The 15,137-nt window shown below is 45.7% G+C and overlaps 1 long non-coding RNA gene across 1 annotated transcript; it reads right to left on the bottom strand.

The window, feature by feature from the left end:
• Window positions 1-830: 830 nt before the first annotated feature.
• LOC137536439 (uncharacterized) lies at window positions 831-5,913 on the bottom strand. The gene is made up of 3 exons (XR_011024560.1): window positions 5,798-5,913; window positions 3,748-3,897; window positions 831-1,040 (listed from the first exon to the last, which is right to left on the bottom strand). It is a non-coding gene; the product is annotated as an uncharacterized lncRNA (long non-coding RNA).
• Window positions 5,914-15,137: the final 9,224 nt, after the last annotated feature.

Here is a 15,137-nt window from a genome sequence, read left to right as displayed (position 1 = left end):
TCGGTTGCCCCCGCGGGGCAGTTAGGGTCTGCTCTGATGGGTGGGGGTGCTGAGCGGTGATGGACAGGTGATAGACAGGGGATCAGAGGGGGATCAGGGGGTAAGCTAGCTGTATACAGATGTATACAGTATACAGGGGGGTAGTCTGGGATGGGGTCTGGGGGTGATCTAAAGGTAGGGGGGGATCAGGGGTGATTAGGAGGCAGTTAGGGACCTAATCTAGGGGATAGTGTCGATAGTTAGTGCCTGGGGGGGGGTTAGATGGGTGCAAGGGTGCTGGCAGGGGCCTGCTGGGGTGATCAGGGGCGTCTGAAGGCTGGGGTGGGAGATCAGGGGGGCTGTGTGGGAAAAAAAATGTGTGGTGTATACTTACTAGTGCTTCCTCCTCGCTGGTGGTCTCTGGAACAATGAGACCACGAGGCAAGGAGGAAGCGTGTATAAAGCACTTTGTTTACCTAACAAAGTGCTTTATACACTTTAATTGGTCGAATAATCGTATTCCTCCGCCCGCCTTCGCTGCTAATTGGCCGGGGGGCTGGAGTCTAAATGCCCGGCCATCGATCCCCGGCGAAGGATCGCGTCACGGATGACGCGATCGCTCCGCCCATGCCCCTAAAAGGACCACCGCCTCTGTGCGTTAGCCGGTCCTTAGGGCTTTCACTTTCCGACCGCCCCTGTGCAGTGGGCGATTGTTAAGTGGTTAACTCGGTGTTCTGGAAAAAGACATCAGCCTCTTTTTCTGCACTGTGACAGGAAAAGTAGACAGTTACTATCAGCACCATGGGGCACTGAACAACCTGTCAGCTCATAAAAACAAAGACAGATAAATTAACTAAGACAACGTATTTATTAAGCAATTTGACAGATGTAAAGATGCTTTTAGATGTATTTCTCAGTCATATCAATAAGTTTGCAGACAGAAAAGAATGAATAAACTTAGAGCGATTTCAGCTGTAATGAGGTTTCACTGGGGGGAAACATTTTCCATTTCATTCACTTCTTTCCTCCATGGAATCCATGGCCTTGCTGCTGGCATGGATCTAAAGAAGAAATTAACATTTTATTTTTATTAATATTTACACAAGTCCAAATTTGTTCCTCCTGTATATTGTAAATATTTAACATTCAAAGGAGTTCTCAAATGAAAAAAAATGTTATTGTTGTTGTACATTTATGTTACCAATTAAAATGCTTGTTACCTAAATGGTACAGACTAACCAGAAAGCTCATAGTGAACCAGAACTCATTGGAGTGTGTGAGGGTCTACAATGGTCCTAAAAGCCCCCTTAGTAAAATACAAAGGAAATACTAGTATTTTAGTAAGGGGGCTTTTAGGACCATTGTAGCCCCTCTCACACTCCAATGAGTTCTGGTTCACCATGAGCTTGCTGGTTAGTCTGTACCTCTCGGTGTTACAAGCCCTACTCCATAGAGCCAAATTAATCCATGTCATGCACTGATGAGGATCAAGCAATCCGAAACAGTCTGTATGCATGTTGGATTATTATGGATCTGTACAAATTAACAAGCAGACACATCATTGCGTTCCAGCGGTTCTGGAGGTGTGTTTAGCTTCTAAGGGCAACAATGGTTAATCTTGTTTTCCTTACCTAAATGGGAGAGTCTATGCAGCCATACTATTTATCTCACTCCAGGTTACCTTTAAAAGACTACTTGAAATGCATGCAAAGAGGAATCATAACTAGTACATTTGTCACAATAAATCATTCAGTTGTTGTCCACCATTGTGAAGGCAGCCATCTTGCTTTTCTTCTGGAGTTTGTGGTTATATTTTCTTATTGGTGATCTACTCATACATATATCTATGCTTTTCCGTGTATGCATAGCTTATCTAAAGGTGGCCACACACGATACAATAAAATGATCCGATTTCACGGCAATTCGATAAATACGATCGTATCTCCCGAAAAAATCGAAAGATTTTTTTTCATTCGACTGAAAAATCCGATCGGATTTCCTGTTTTCTTCGATTTTTATCTATCCGGAATGCTAGATATTTTTCTTCAATCTTTCTAAAGATTGTATGGTGTGTGTTAGATTGTCAGTTTATTAATATACAAACCCTAGCAATTTTATCAGAGTTTCCAATCATTTTTTTCATAATTGGGGAAAAATTGAACATAGGTGTGTGGTACATTGGTCATATTTTTGAAATGTTACAATCAGTCAGAAAAATTGATTGCAGTTCTTAAATTGAACAGATATTTAAAAAATTGTATGGTGTGTGGCCACCTTAATACAGATGAGATGACAATGCACATTTGAGGCAGAAATATATGCCAACCCACAGCAGCATTGCCTGGTGGATGTTTCTGTGCTCTTATTTAGTTATGAAACATACTGTTTCTTGGCAAAAGATTGTGAGGCCTGGCACCCACTAGTAGTGCCTTACTAAGCCTTTTGTGAGTGCTTGTGAATTGAAAAGCTCTTGCTAATGCCATGCTATGTGTGTAATCCCACTAGAGAGATGTGGTTTTAAAAAAAATCCCCCATATCATAACATTAGCAAGAGCTTTTAAAATCACTCGTGCTTAGAAACGCGCTACTAGCGGGTCCCAGGTCTTACTGGCATATACTGTATGTGCAAATAATATATGCAGACTTTGAATGTAATTGATAGGTCCACATTTAAAGAGGAAAATTTAAAACACATACAAATAAGAAGTACATTTCTTTCTTCTTGCCGAGTAAAATGAGCCATACATTATTTTTCTCCTATGCTGCTGTCACTTACAGTAGGTAGTACAAATCTGACATTACCGACAGGTTTTGGGTTAGTCCATACCTCATAGGGGATTCTCAGCATGGCCTTTATTCTTTATAAAGACATTCCCTGAAAAAGGTTTAAACAAAGGTGCTGGCCTGCCCTCCCTCACCGTACTCTTCTTTGGCAGTTGAACGGAACATCTTCCATTCAATAAGTGCTTTTAAAAATAAAGAAAACCCTGAGAAAATGGATTAGTCCAAAATCTGTCGGTAATGTCAGATTTCTGCTACTTACTGTAAGTGACAAAAGAGAAAAGTAATTTATGGCTCATTTTACTCTGGACAAAACGTGCTTATTATTTTTATATGTTTACATGTATTTTACATTTTCAGATTCAGGACCGCAGTGTTAAACCCCCCTAAAGACCAGGCCAATTTTCTTTAAATGGGCCACTGCAGCTTTAAGTCCTCGCTTCAGGGCCATCCACCAAAGCACACAAGTGATTCCCCCACCCCCTTTTCTCCCCACCAACAGAGCTTTCTGTTGGTGGAGTCTGATCACTCCCAGGTTGTTTATTTTATTTTTTTTATAAATATTTATTTATTAAATTTAAAATTTTTAATGTATTTTTTTCCCAGGTCCCTCTCTCCTAGCGGCAGCCTATGACAGCGATCGGTTGTCATAGGCTTCAGCCTATGACAGCGGATCGCTCCTGTCTCCTTCAGGGGGACAGCCGTGTCTCACGGCTGTTCCCAGTACAGCGCTGCCTTAGATCGCAGAACTGTACAGGTATATTAGATGGCGGTTTTGAAACTTCGCCTACGAACTACGATGCGTAGATGCAAACTACGATGTGTAAATTCGCACTGGCGTAGTTTCTGCTCCTCCCTGGTTTTATGTGATTTCTGTAAAAAATATGCAGAGTAATTTTACATCTTGTGCTCCATTGGATTTAATATTGTTGGTTGCAATCATTTTAATGTGATTTTAGATGTGTGCAATACAGTTCATTTACATACCTTGGCATTTGACTGGTGCGCATGGGTCCTTACATTGGATTGGTGCACATGGGTCCTGGCATTGGACTGGTGCGCATGGGTCCTGGCATTGGACTGGTGCACATGGGTCTTGGCATTTGACTGGGGGTGGGCAGCACTGGGGTGCACATGCTAAAAAGTAAGTAGGACAACATGTTATGCCTGCTTCACCATGTAACATGACAACAGTAATGCATATTTTGTTTATCGGTTTAGTACAGGAATAATCACAGTTTTGCATAATGTATACAATATTTCCATTGAAAACAATACATATTGCTTTCATTGCATGCCACTCACAAGTCTTTTACTCTTCTTACACCTTGTGGAAATGAATAATGGTAGCTACAGACATTAACTCTGTTGTGTTTGCCAGCGCAGGTCATACTGAATTAACTCCTATCATGCATTGTCCATGTGTGAGGATAGAGGGACCTGGCGTGGTCTGGGCCAAGGGAATGCAAAGAGTTGGATACAACTGAATAGTAACTGAACAAATCATGTATTGTCCACACAGGTCTGGCTAAGTTACTCTGCAGAGTAGTTGAGGTCTGAGAACCTCTTCAGTTTGTTGGATTGCAGTGAATCTTTTACAGTTTTATCATTGAATGTTATGTGCTTTGAGTCCTATGGAAGAAATACTCTTTAAAAATGTTGTAGTGTACAGAAAATAAGTTTATATGCCTGCTAAAAACCTTTGTAAGAACGTGCTTAAACAAATAACTGCATTTATTTAAGTGATAAAATAGACTTCCATACTTCCATTTTATTTTGTTGTTTTTCCGGTTCATAGACTTTTCAACGAAGAGATTTCTGATTTGTGTACAACAAATATGTGCCCTGCATTCATCTTGGTGTATATGAGAGTAAATATTGGCTTCCTAAAACTGTTTGTTTTGCTTCAAAGTCTATTTTTTCGCTATTGATTTGAAACAGAAAGGAAGACTGGTTGCTGAATGCAAAAACCCTGCATTGCAAATGCACTCTTTCCCAAGAAGAGCTATACTAGCCTAGGTTCATACAAGGCCAACGTCCACTAATCTTAGCAACAATGCTACATGACATGATGGGCACTGGCCAGTCTGCAATCATATTCCATTCAAAGATCAAAATTGCTATTTCAGAGTAAAGAAAGGTAACATTGAAGACAGACATAATGGGCTCGATTCACAAAGCGGTGCTAACCCAGTTAGAGACTTTAGGCATGATAATCATTGCACCACGCTGGTGAAAAGCCAGTTTAGGTGTGATAAGTTTAGGCGTGATAAGTTTAGGTGTGATAAGTTTAGGCATGCTAAGTTTAGATAAGTTTGCCAAGTCCCGCACGCAAAGCAGCACCATTAATCTTTATACGAAGTGCACCAGACTTTGCTAGCGTAAAACTTTTGATCAGCTGTGCACTGCGGTGCTAACCCAGTTGGCACTTAAACTTATCATGCCTAAACTTATCACACCTAAACTTGTCATGCCTAAACTTATCACACCTAAACTTATCACACCTAAACTTATCATGCCTAAACTGAGTTTAGGCGTGATAAAGGGCTTTTCACCAGCGTGCTAACTGTTAGCACCGCTTTGTGAACCATGCCCAATGTATATAGGTATTATAAGATGGCAACCTGTATAATATGATATGGGCACAAGCTCACTCCAAGTTTTATGTGATCTTCCAGAATACCACTATCCCCATTATATCTGCAAGACTCATATCCTTCTGAGCCACTTCATGGTGTAATTAAAAAGAATGGCTGATCTGGTATAAGGTGTAATTACAAAATTACATAATTTAAATTGTGTTAAATGAAAAGCCTGTGTTACCTATTTTTTGTACATGCACCAAACTTGCATTTCAGATTTCACTATCCCCCCTTACATGTCAGATGGTATTTCCCACTCAAAATGACCTACTTTCCTCTTCACTGCTAGCATTTTTGCTATGTGGATTGGTCAGTATTGTCTTCTGAAACAGATGTTAAATATATCTTATAGTAATACACATAAAAAATAAAGTTCAGTTTAAGTAGAGACTTACGGTTGCATTTTCCACCTTTAGTTGCCATGTTTTTTTCTGCTGTAGATATCTGGAGCAAAAGATAAAGTTATATACCAGCTCTGTAGTCTGTACAAGAATGTAGCTTATATAGAAAGATTATTAAGTCTCTTTTATACCTGTGCATATCATATTCACACTTTAACCAATAGGATTCTTAATTGTTGTTAATGGTAATTAAAATTCTATCTTTGGCATATCTGTAAGGCTAGGCGTACTCTGATAAGGTTTGCAATGCTAATTATTTCCTTAAATTATTTATTCGTCTGGTATGCATAAACATAAATGACTCCAACCTAATAATAATAAAAAAAAAAAAAACTTTTAATGGTTTGGCTGACTAATATTTTTAATGTCTAGTCAATGTGACTAAAGACTTTAAGCTTAATAAAAACAGCTAAGTATCTGTTTTGCATATTTTAGTATCTCTGCCCATTCTTTGAATGCTTGGGCATTTAGTATTACAAAATTATAGAGGAGCATATATTATTCTATGTTCTAGTTGTATAATCAGATAATGAGAAAATAGACTGTTTTCCTTGTTTTAAATGTTTTCATTTGTACTTTAGATACTATGATGAACGTAATATGTATATATATATATATATATATATATATATATATATATATATATATATATATATTTTTAATAATTTTCACTACAATATTAAACATATGGAATATTAGCTTTTTGCATAAGAAAAAAAAATCTTTAATGTGTACTGAGGTGACGTGACATGATGAGACAATCAAGTGTATGTTCAGTACCAAACACATTAATAACCAAGCTGTTTTCCTTTCTTCTTTTACTGCCTGAAAGAATTACCGTATTTTCCACCATATAAGATGCACTTTTTCTCCCCAAAAAATAGGGGGGAGGGGGGGGGGGGAGGGGGGAGGGGGGGAGAGTCCCTGCGTCTTATGCGGCAAATGCAGAGAATCCCCAGCATACGGCTATGCTTCCAGCCACGGGAGGGAGCTCTGTGCACCACTAGTCTGGTCTCCTCTAGACCAGACTAGTGGCACACAGGAACTCCCTCCCGCGGCTGGGGGAAAAATGGTAAGTCACAGCCCGCTGCCAGCCACCAACACTACAAAATTCCGTAGGGGGGAGCAAGGAAGGGGGAGCCCCAAGGTGAGGGAAGGGGGGGGGGAGACGACCCCCCTTCTCCGCCACTGTTCGCACTGCTGGGGAAACCTATAGACCTGGCTACCTATACTGGGGACACCTATAGACCTGGCTACCTATTCTTCGGACACCTATAGACCTGGATACTTATATTGGGGACACCTATATACCTGGCTACCTATACTGGGAACACCTATACACCTGGTTACTTCCACTGAGGATACCTATAGACCTGGTTACCTATATTGTAAACACCTATTTTGGGGGAACTGCTGCCAGATTATCTGTATTTTTGGGGAACCACTGCTGCCAGATTAAGTGTATTTTGGGGAACCACTGCTGCCAGATTACATGTATTTTGGGTGATCTGCTGCCAAATTACACATATTTTGGGGAACTGCTGCCAAATTATGTGCATGTTGGGGGGACCGCTGCTGCCAGATTACATCTATTTTGGGGGAACCACTGCCATATCATCTGTATTTTAGAGGAACCTCTGCCAAATTGCGTGGATTTTTGGTGAAATGCTGTCAGATTGCATGTATTTTGGGGGGAAGCACTATGGCAGAGCTCAAACTTCCTCGGAAGACCTTTTACATCACTGCTAAGGTCATGTATATTTGACCCAACCCATGACTACACCCACATTCTGTTGTGTGACCATGCCCATCACCACAAAAACACCATAGCAAAACATGGTGGTGGGAACATCATGCTACAGGGATGTTTTTCAGCAGTAGGAACTGATAAACTGGTCTGCGTAAAGGAAAGATGGGTGTTGCTAAATACAGGGATATTCTTGAGCAAAACTTGTGTCAGTCTGCCAGTGATTTGAATCTGGGACGGAGACTCACCTTTCAGTAGAGATGTTTCAAACATCAAATTTTGGGTTCGTGAATGTGAACTTTTGGAAAAGTTTGAGTTTGCGCGAACAGGGCAAACCTCTATAGACTTTAATGGGCAGGCGAAACATACATGGACTCTTTCTGGCCACAAAAGTGATGGAGAACTTGTTTCAAAGGGTCTAACACCTGTATAGGGGCATGTCGGAGGGGGATCCGAGAGACTCCGTAACAAAAATTGCATCCTGTTTTTTATCATCCTACAAGTTCCAAAAGCTATTCTAATGTGTTCTGGCTTACTGCAGCACTTTCTGCTATCACAGTCTCTGTAATAAATCAACTTATCTCTCTCTTGTCAGACTTGTCAGCCTGTGTCTGGAAGGCTGCCAAGTTCTTCAGTGTTGTGGTTCTGCTATGAACTCCCCCTTCCAGGCCCCCCTGCCTGTGTGTTATTTAGATTAGAGCAGCTTCTCTCTTCTCTCTTATCTTTTACAAGCTGGATAAATCGTCCTCTGAGCTGGCTGGGCTTTTACATAGTGAGGAATTACAGACAAGGGCAAAGCTGTTTGCAGGAAGAAAAGAGCAGCCTGAAACTTCAGTGCATGAGAGATGCAGGGGGAAAGAAACACACAAATGATCTCTTGAGATTCAAAAGAAAGGCTGTATACAGCCTGCTTGTGTATGGATGTATTTTCTATGTGTGGACATACTGTACATCAACCTACTTCCTGTTTTGGTGGCCATTTTGTTTGTTTATAAACAAACTTTTTAAAACTGTTTTTAACCACTTTTAATGCGGCGGGGAGCGGCGAAATTGTGACAGAGGGGAATAGGAGATGTCCCCTAACGCATTGGTATGTTTACTTTTGTGTGATTTTAACAATACAGATTCTCTTTAAATCACAGTACATTCCTACACTGAAGGAATAAAGGGCTGGTTTTAAATTACCAGGGTGGTAATGTAAGGGTTATGCCCGCTTAACAGTGACAGACCAAATGCCACATTTACCGAGATTGAGTGCTAACAGGTCTGTAAGGCCCTTAGGTGTGCATATGTGGTGCTGCATGCGCGCACAACTGAACCGACCAACATGGAGTGTAGCAGAGGCCAGGAGGCCCTGAAAGCACCAAGCCTTTATGAGTGGGCAGACAACGTTTCATTATATATCAAATGACAAACCATGGTTCACCAAGAAACTACGACATCTGCAGAGATGCGCACAAGGCAGGTAACCAGGAGGACTATAGAAGGGCAAAAAACAACCTGAACAGGGAACTGAGAGCTGTCAAAAAGACCTACGCAGAAAAGCTAAAGCAGAACCTCTCCTCTAACGACTCACGAGCTGTTTGGAAAGGTCTCAAGGCCGCCACTAACTATAAGCCTCCCCCTCAACATGCAACTCCCAGTTCTGAGTTTGCCGAGAACCTCAGTGAATTCTACTGCAGATTTGAGAACCAAGCAGAATCTGCAGGACTCTTGGAGCTGACTGCTCCCTCCTCCACCCTATCTGTTACCTGTCCAAGCTCACGCTCTCTGGCTGCGAACAAGGGTGACACTCTGCGGCACCTGTCAAGGCTAAATGCTAGGAAAGCCCCAGGCCCAGACAGAGCGTCATCAGCATGCCTGAAGACCTGTGCACAACAACTAGAGATGGGCTGAACGGTTCGCCGGCGAACGGTTCCAGGCGAACTTTGGTGGTTCGCGTTCGCCTGTACCAGGCGAACGTTTGCAGAAGTTCGATTCGCCCCATAATGCACTGAGGGTCAACTTTGACCCTCTGCATCACAGTCAGCAGGCACATTGTAGCCATTCAGGCTACACTAAGCCCTGGAGCCCCACCCCCCCCCTTATGTAAGGCAGGCTCCGGCGGCCATTAGCCTCACTCGTGTGCCTGCTAGCCTGCTAGACACAGACTAGGGACAGCTGCTGCAGACTTGTTCTTCTAGGGACAGATTAGTTAGGTTCTTGGCTGCTTAGCTTGCTCCTGGCTGATTATTATTGCTTTTATAGCACCCCTCAACAGCTCTTTTCAGAGCTCATCCTGTACTTTTTTTTTCTGTGTGTCAAACTGACACTTTTGTTGCATGCACAGCCTTGCTAATTCATAGTGTGTGTGCCACTGCCAGCAGCCCAGCACATTCAGTGACTACCTGTGTGTGTGAGACAGGGAGCTGCACATTGTACTACCCAGTACTGCATATACCCAGTACCTGTTGTGTTTACTTAACCCACCTCATATACCTAGCTTTGTGTTGAGTGAACCCAGCTCACTGCATCTAACTACCTGTTGTGTTGAGTGAACCCACCTCACTGCATCTAAGTACCTTTACTGTTCAGTGAACCCACCTCACTGCATCTAACCACCTGTTGTGTTGAGTGAATCCACCTCACTGCATCTAAGTACCTTTACTGTTCAGTGAACCCAGCTCACTGCATCTAACTACCTGTTGTGTTGAGTGAACCCACCTCACTGCATCTAAGTACCTTTACTGTTCAGTGAACCCACCTCACTGCATCTAACTACCTGTTGTGTTGAGTGAACCCACCTCACTGCATTTAACTACCTGTTGTGTTGAGTGAACCCACCTCACTGCATCTAAGTACCTTTACTGTTCAGTGGACCCACCTCACTGCATCTAACTACCTGTTGTGTTGAGTGAATCCACCTCACTGCATCTAAGTACCTTTACTGTTCAGTGAACCCACCTCACTGCATCTAACTACCTGTTGTGTTGAGTGAACCCACCTCACTGCATCTAAGTACCTTTACTGTTCAGTGAACCCACCTCACTGCATCTAACTACCTGTTGTGTTGAGTGAACCCACCTCACTGCATCTAAGTACCTTTACTGTTCAGTGAACCCACCTCACTGCATCTAACTACCTGTTGTGTTGAGTGAACCCACCTCACAGCATCTAAGTACCTTTACTGCTCAGTGAACCCAGCTCACTGCATCTAACTACCTTTACTGTTCAGTGAACCCACCTCACTGCATCTAACTACCTTTACTGTTCAGTGAACCCACCTCACTGCATATAACTACCTGTTGTGTTGAGTAAACCCAGCTAACTGCATATACCTAGAATCCCCCCGAGATGGACAAAATGGACAAACCAGGTAGAGGAAGAGGTAGAGGCAGACCCAGAGGAAGGCCACCAGGCACAGGCAGGTCTGTGCGAGATGGTGTTACTGTGATTTCGTGCGGACCTGGCCCAAATACAGTGCTCAGAAGAAGGCACATGCCATCACTTCCCAAGATCAGGACGTGCTTGACTATTTAACACAGAACACCTCATCTCCCGCAGCCACCAGCGCTACAACAAGCACCACATCTGCTGCATTTGACAATTCGCAAGAGTTATTTGGTGGTGGTGGTGAAATCACTGATTCCCAGCCACTACTGCAACAACAAGAAGAAGGCGCAGGTACACCACCTCATCAACTCGTCTGAGTTAGGTGGCGATAGTATGGACGTAACGTGTGAGGAGGGGGATGATGAACCACCTGAAGTTGGTGCAGTTGAGGAGGTGTCTGAGGAAAGCATAGCTGGGCAGGAGGATTATGATGACGATTATACGGATGCCACGTATGTTCCCAGTAGAGGAGATGATCAGGGGGAGTCAGAGAGGAGTAGGAGGAGACGACTCCATGATAGAAGCAGAGGAAACTCGTCCTCAGAAACAGCTGGGGGCAGTGTCCGGCGCCATGTATCACCAGCTATGGACAGCCAGCCAACATGCCCTTCAACGTCAGCTGCTGATGCCACTGTAGCGGCATCACCCCAGGGGGGCTCAGCGGTTTGGAAATTTTTTAACATGTGTGTCTCAGATCGGAGCAAAGCTATATGTTCTCTCTGCCAGCAAAAATTGAGCCGTGGAAAGGCCAACTCTCACGTAGGGACAAGTGCCTTACGAAGGCACCTGGAGAGAAGGCACAAACAGCTATGGCAAGAACACCTGAGGAATAGCAGCATCCAAAAGACAAGCCACCCTCCTTCTCCTCTTACTCCTTCAGGTGCATTGTCTTCATCCACTTTCTCCCTTGCACCTTCACCACCACCCTCCTCCACACCGCCTCTTCCCTTGAGCAGTTCCTTCTCCTCTGCCCACAGGCAGTACCCAGCTGTCTGTAAAGGAAGTATTTGAGCGTAAGAAGCAAATGTCTGCCAGTCACCCTCTTGCCCGGCGTCTGACAGCTGGCGTGGCGGAACTATTAGCTCTCCAGCTATTACCATACAAGCTGGTGGAGTCAGAGGCTTTCCGTAAATTTGTGGCCATTGGGACACCACAGTGGAAGATACCAGGCCGCACTTATTTTTCACGAAAGGCCATACCCAAACTGCACCGTGCAGTTGAGAGGCAAGTGGTGTCATCTATTGCGAAGAGCGTTGGGTCAAGGGGTCCACCTGACCACGGATGCCTGGTCTGCCAAGCATGGGCAGGGCCACTACATTACGTACACAGCCCATTGGTTCAGTACTAGGGACACTGTGTACTAGTACTAGGGACACTGTGTGTGTGCGTGCACTGTCTGTACAGTACACACACTCTATTTCCTTCTGATTACAACTGATTATTGTTATTTCTAGTTGTACTTACTGTTACTACTTACTACTAGGGAGGGACACTCAGTCACTGTTCATAGGCTAGCTCCTGCGTGTGTGTGCGCGTGCACTGTCTGTACAGTACACACACTCTATTTCCTTCTACTTAATCTGATTACTACTGATTATTGTATTTTCTAGTTAGTGTACTAGGGGACACACTCACTGTTCACTGTTCGAACTTACTGATTACCGATTATTGTATTTTGTATTAGTACTGTACTAGTAATCACTTAGCGATCTAATCACTTAGTGATTAGTGTCACCTCACCCACCAACCCACTCCATTATAGTACCCCACTTTTTCACCCGCCCTTTTAAAAAACTTTTTTGTTTACGCCCAAAACATCTAAGATGTTTGGAAGTGGCAGCCAGCGCGGTTTGGGCAAGGGGAAGGGCAGCAAGGGAATCAAGAGGAGAGGGAGCGGCATTGTGGCAAGCCGCGGCCGCGCCACCATGCACAGTTCCGCAGCAGCTGCGTCAGTGGCTAACATTCCGCCTATAGCCACTGGCCGTGGATGCCTTGGGTGCCGCCCAGCAGGAGCAACTCACGCTGCAGAGACACAGCAGCAGCAGCGTGTAGTACCTGCTCCTATTTTCCTCCAGCCGGGTCGGAAACGTCCCATTGAGGAAAAGGATGCAGCCACTGTGGTGCAACTGATGACGGAGGATGAGCAGCCCGCCATCAGCTCTGCATCCGAGGCCTCCACCCTCACCACCACCACCACCCCTGTTCGCAGCAGCCGCCCAGCAGGGCCTGGGGAGGAGGCCAGTTCACCGTCACAAGTTGGCGACCTGTCACTCAGCAGTATTTTTACCCCAGGCACCATCAGGGTATTGTCTGCTGTTGTTGGCGATTTGGAGGAGGAGATGCTGATGGGCACTTTGGGGGATGAGGGATTGGACAGCAAGACTGTGGCGACAGTCAAGCAGCCCATCCATGCATCAGGAGAGGAGTTTGGGGGGTCATCATCCCAGCAGGACATGTTTCAGGAGGGGGAGGATGATGATGATGATGATGACGTGGTGACAGACAAAGACTGGGTGCCACCACCACCAGCACCTGGGGATGTCATCATCAGCAGCTCTGAGGAGGAGGATGCGCTTGTGGGCCTTGCAAGGAGGCGCATCATTGCAAGCATTGGCAGCAGTAGGCAGGTCCCACAGCCTGCTGGTGTCTCAGGCTCAGCAGCAGCAGCAGCAGCAGCATCTGCCAGTACCACCACCAGCTGCCCCCAAGCCCCCCCCCCCCCCAACCACCACAGGGAGACAGGCAGCAGCGGCTCCAGGCCGTAGGGGGTTGTTCTTGTCACCAATCTGGCGATTTTTCACAATGCCCACAGTTTTCAGCAAGTACGCCACTTGCAACCACTGTCAGCGGAAGTTGAGCAGAGGTGCAGACCCCTTAAAGTTCAGCACCAGCTCGCTCATCAACCACCTTGCTGCTAAACATTTCCACCAGCATGAGGAGTTCCAGAGGCTGAAGGCATCTGGTGCTGGCAGTGGCACCACACCCATCACTGCACAGCCTTCAGCAGCAGCAACAGCAACAGCAGCCACCGGCCCTCCTGCTCCTCCAGCAGCACCAGCAGGAGTGCGGAAACGCCCCCCTCTGCAACTCCTGCCGCCGACACTGAGGCCTGTTCTGGCAGCCAGTACTCAGTGGCCTCCTCTGCTGTGTCCGCTGATTCCCGTGCTAGCAAAAGGCCACGCCAGAGCCTTTTGAGCAAGTCCTTCCAGGGGGTGGTTAGGGCTCTGCCTCCCAGCAGCCGTCGCGTGCGTCAGCTGAACGGCTTGCTGGCACGGGCCATGTGCTCCCAACTCCTGCCGTACACGCTCGTGCAGGAGGGGAGCGACATGCGTGCGCTGCTTGCTTGTGCAGCCCCAGACTGGCAGCTCTCCAGAAGACACTACTTTGCCCGCAAGGCCATTCCTGCACTGCACCGCTTTGTGATGGCCAATGTGGAGCGAGGGCTGGAGCACGCGGTTGGTGAAAGGGTCCACGTCACCATGGACTCCTGGAGCAGCCGCTTCGGGACAGGCCGCTACCTGTCCTTCACTGTCCACTGGGTCAGCTTGGTGGAAGGGGGTGAGGATGGGAGAGCAGCAGCGGGCACAGCAGCAGCTGCAGCAACACAGTGGGGGGTGCCACCCCGCAGGGTCAGGGGAACTGCAGCAGGTTCCTCCGATCCTCTGCCATCCTCCGGCACACCTGGCCAAACCCCCCGCCTCAGCAGCAGCGTGAAGGCCCGCCACTGCCAAGCGCTGCTGCAGTTGGTCAGCCTTGGGAAGACCAAACTGACGGCAACCCATGTGTTGGCCAAACTCCAGGAGCAGGAGAGGATTTGGCTGACCCCCAGAGGCCTCAGAGTCGGAGAGGTGGTGGCCGACAATGGGGCCAATCTGGTTGCCGCAATTGACAGGGGAAACCTGACCCACATCCCCTGTCTTGCCCATGTGCTGAACCTGGTGGTGCAGAAGTTCTTGCGCACCTACCAAGGGATGGGCGAACTGCTGGAAACGGCAAGGAATGTTGTGCGTCACTTCCGGCGCTCGTGTGAGGTTTACATTAATATAGATATACCTAACTGTAGAATCCTCCTTGTATAACGAGACAGGTTCTCTTAAGTTTCTGTTATAATAGGAAAATAGACAGAAATCTGTTTCTCTCTAGCAGCAGCTCAGAGCAATAGAAACTAGATAAGGGGGTCTAATGATTTCAAAGTTTAATTTTCTCCCTCTATCA

Source organism: Hyperolius riggenbachi, chromosome 10 (assembly GCF_040937935.1).
Source record: "Hyperolius riggenbachi isolate aHypRig1 chromosome 10, aHypRig1.pri, whole genome shotgun sequence".
In the NCBI taxonomy this organism is placed as follows: Eukaryota; Metazoa; Chordata; class Amphibia; order Anura; family Hyperoliidae; genus Hyperolius; species Hyperolius riggenbachi.
The sequence above is the reverse complement of the archived record's forward strand: the minus strand, read 5'-3'. Positions and strand labels throughout refer to the sequence as shown.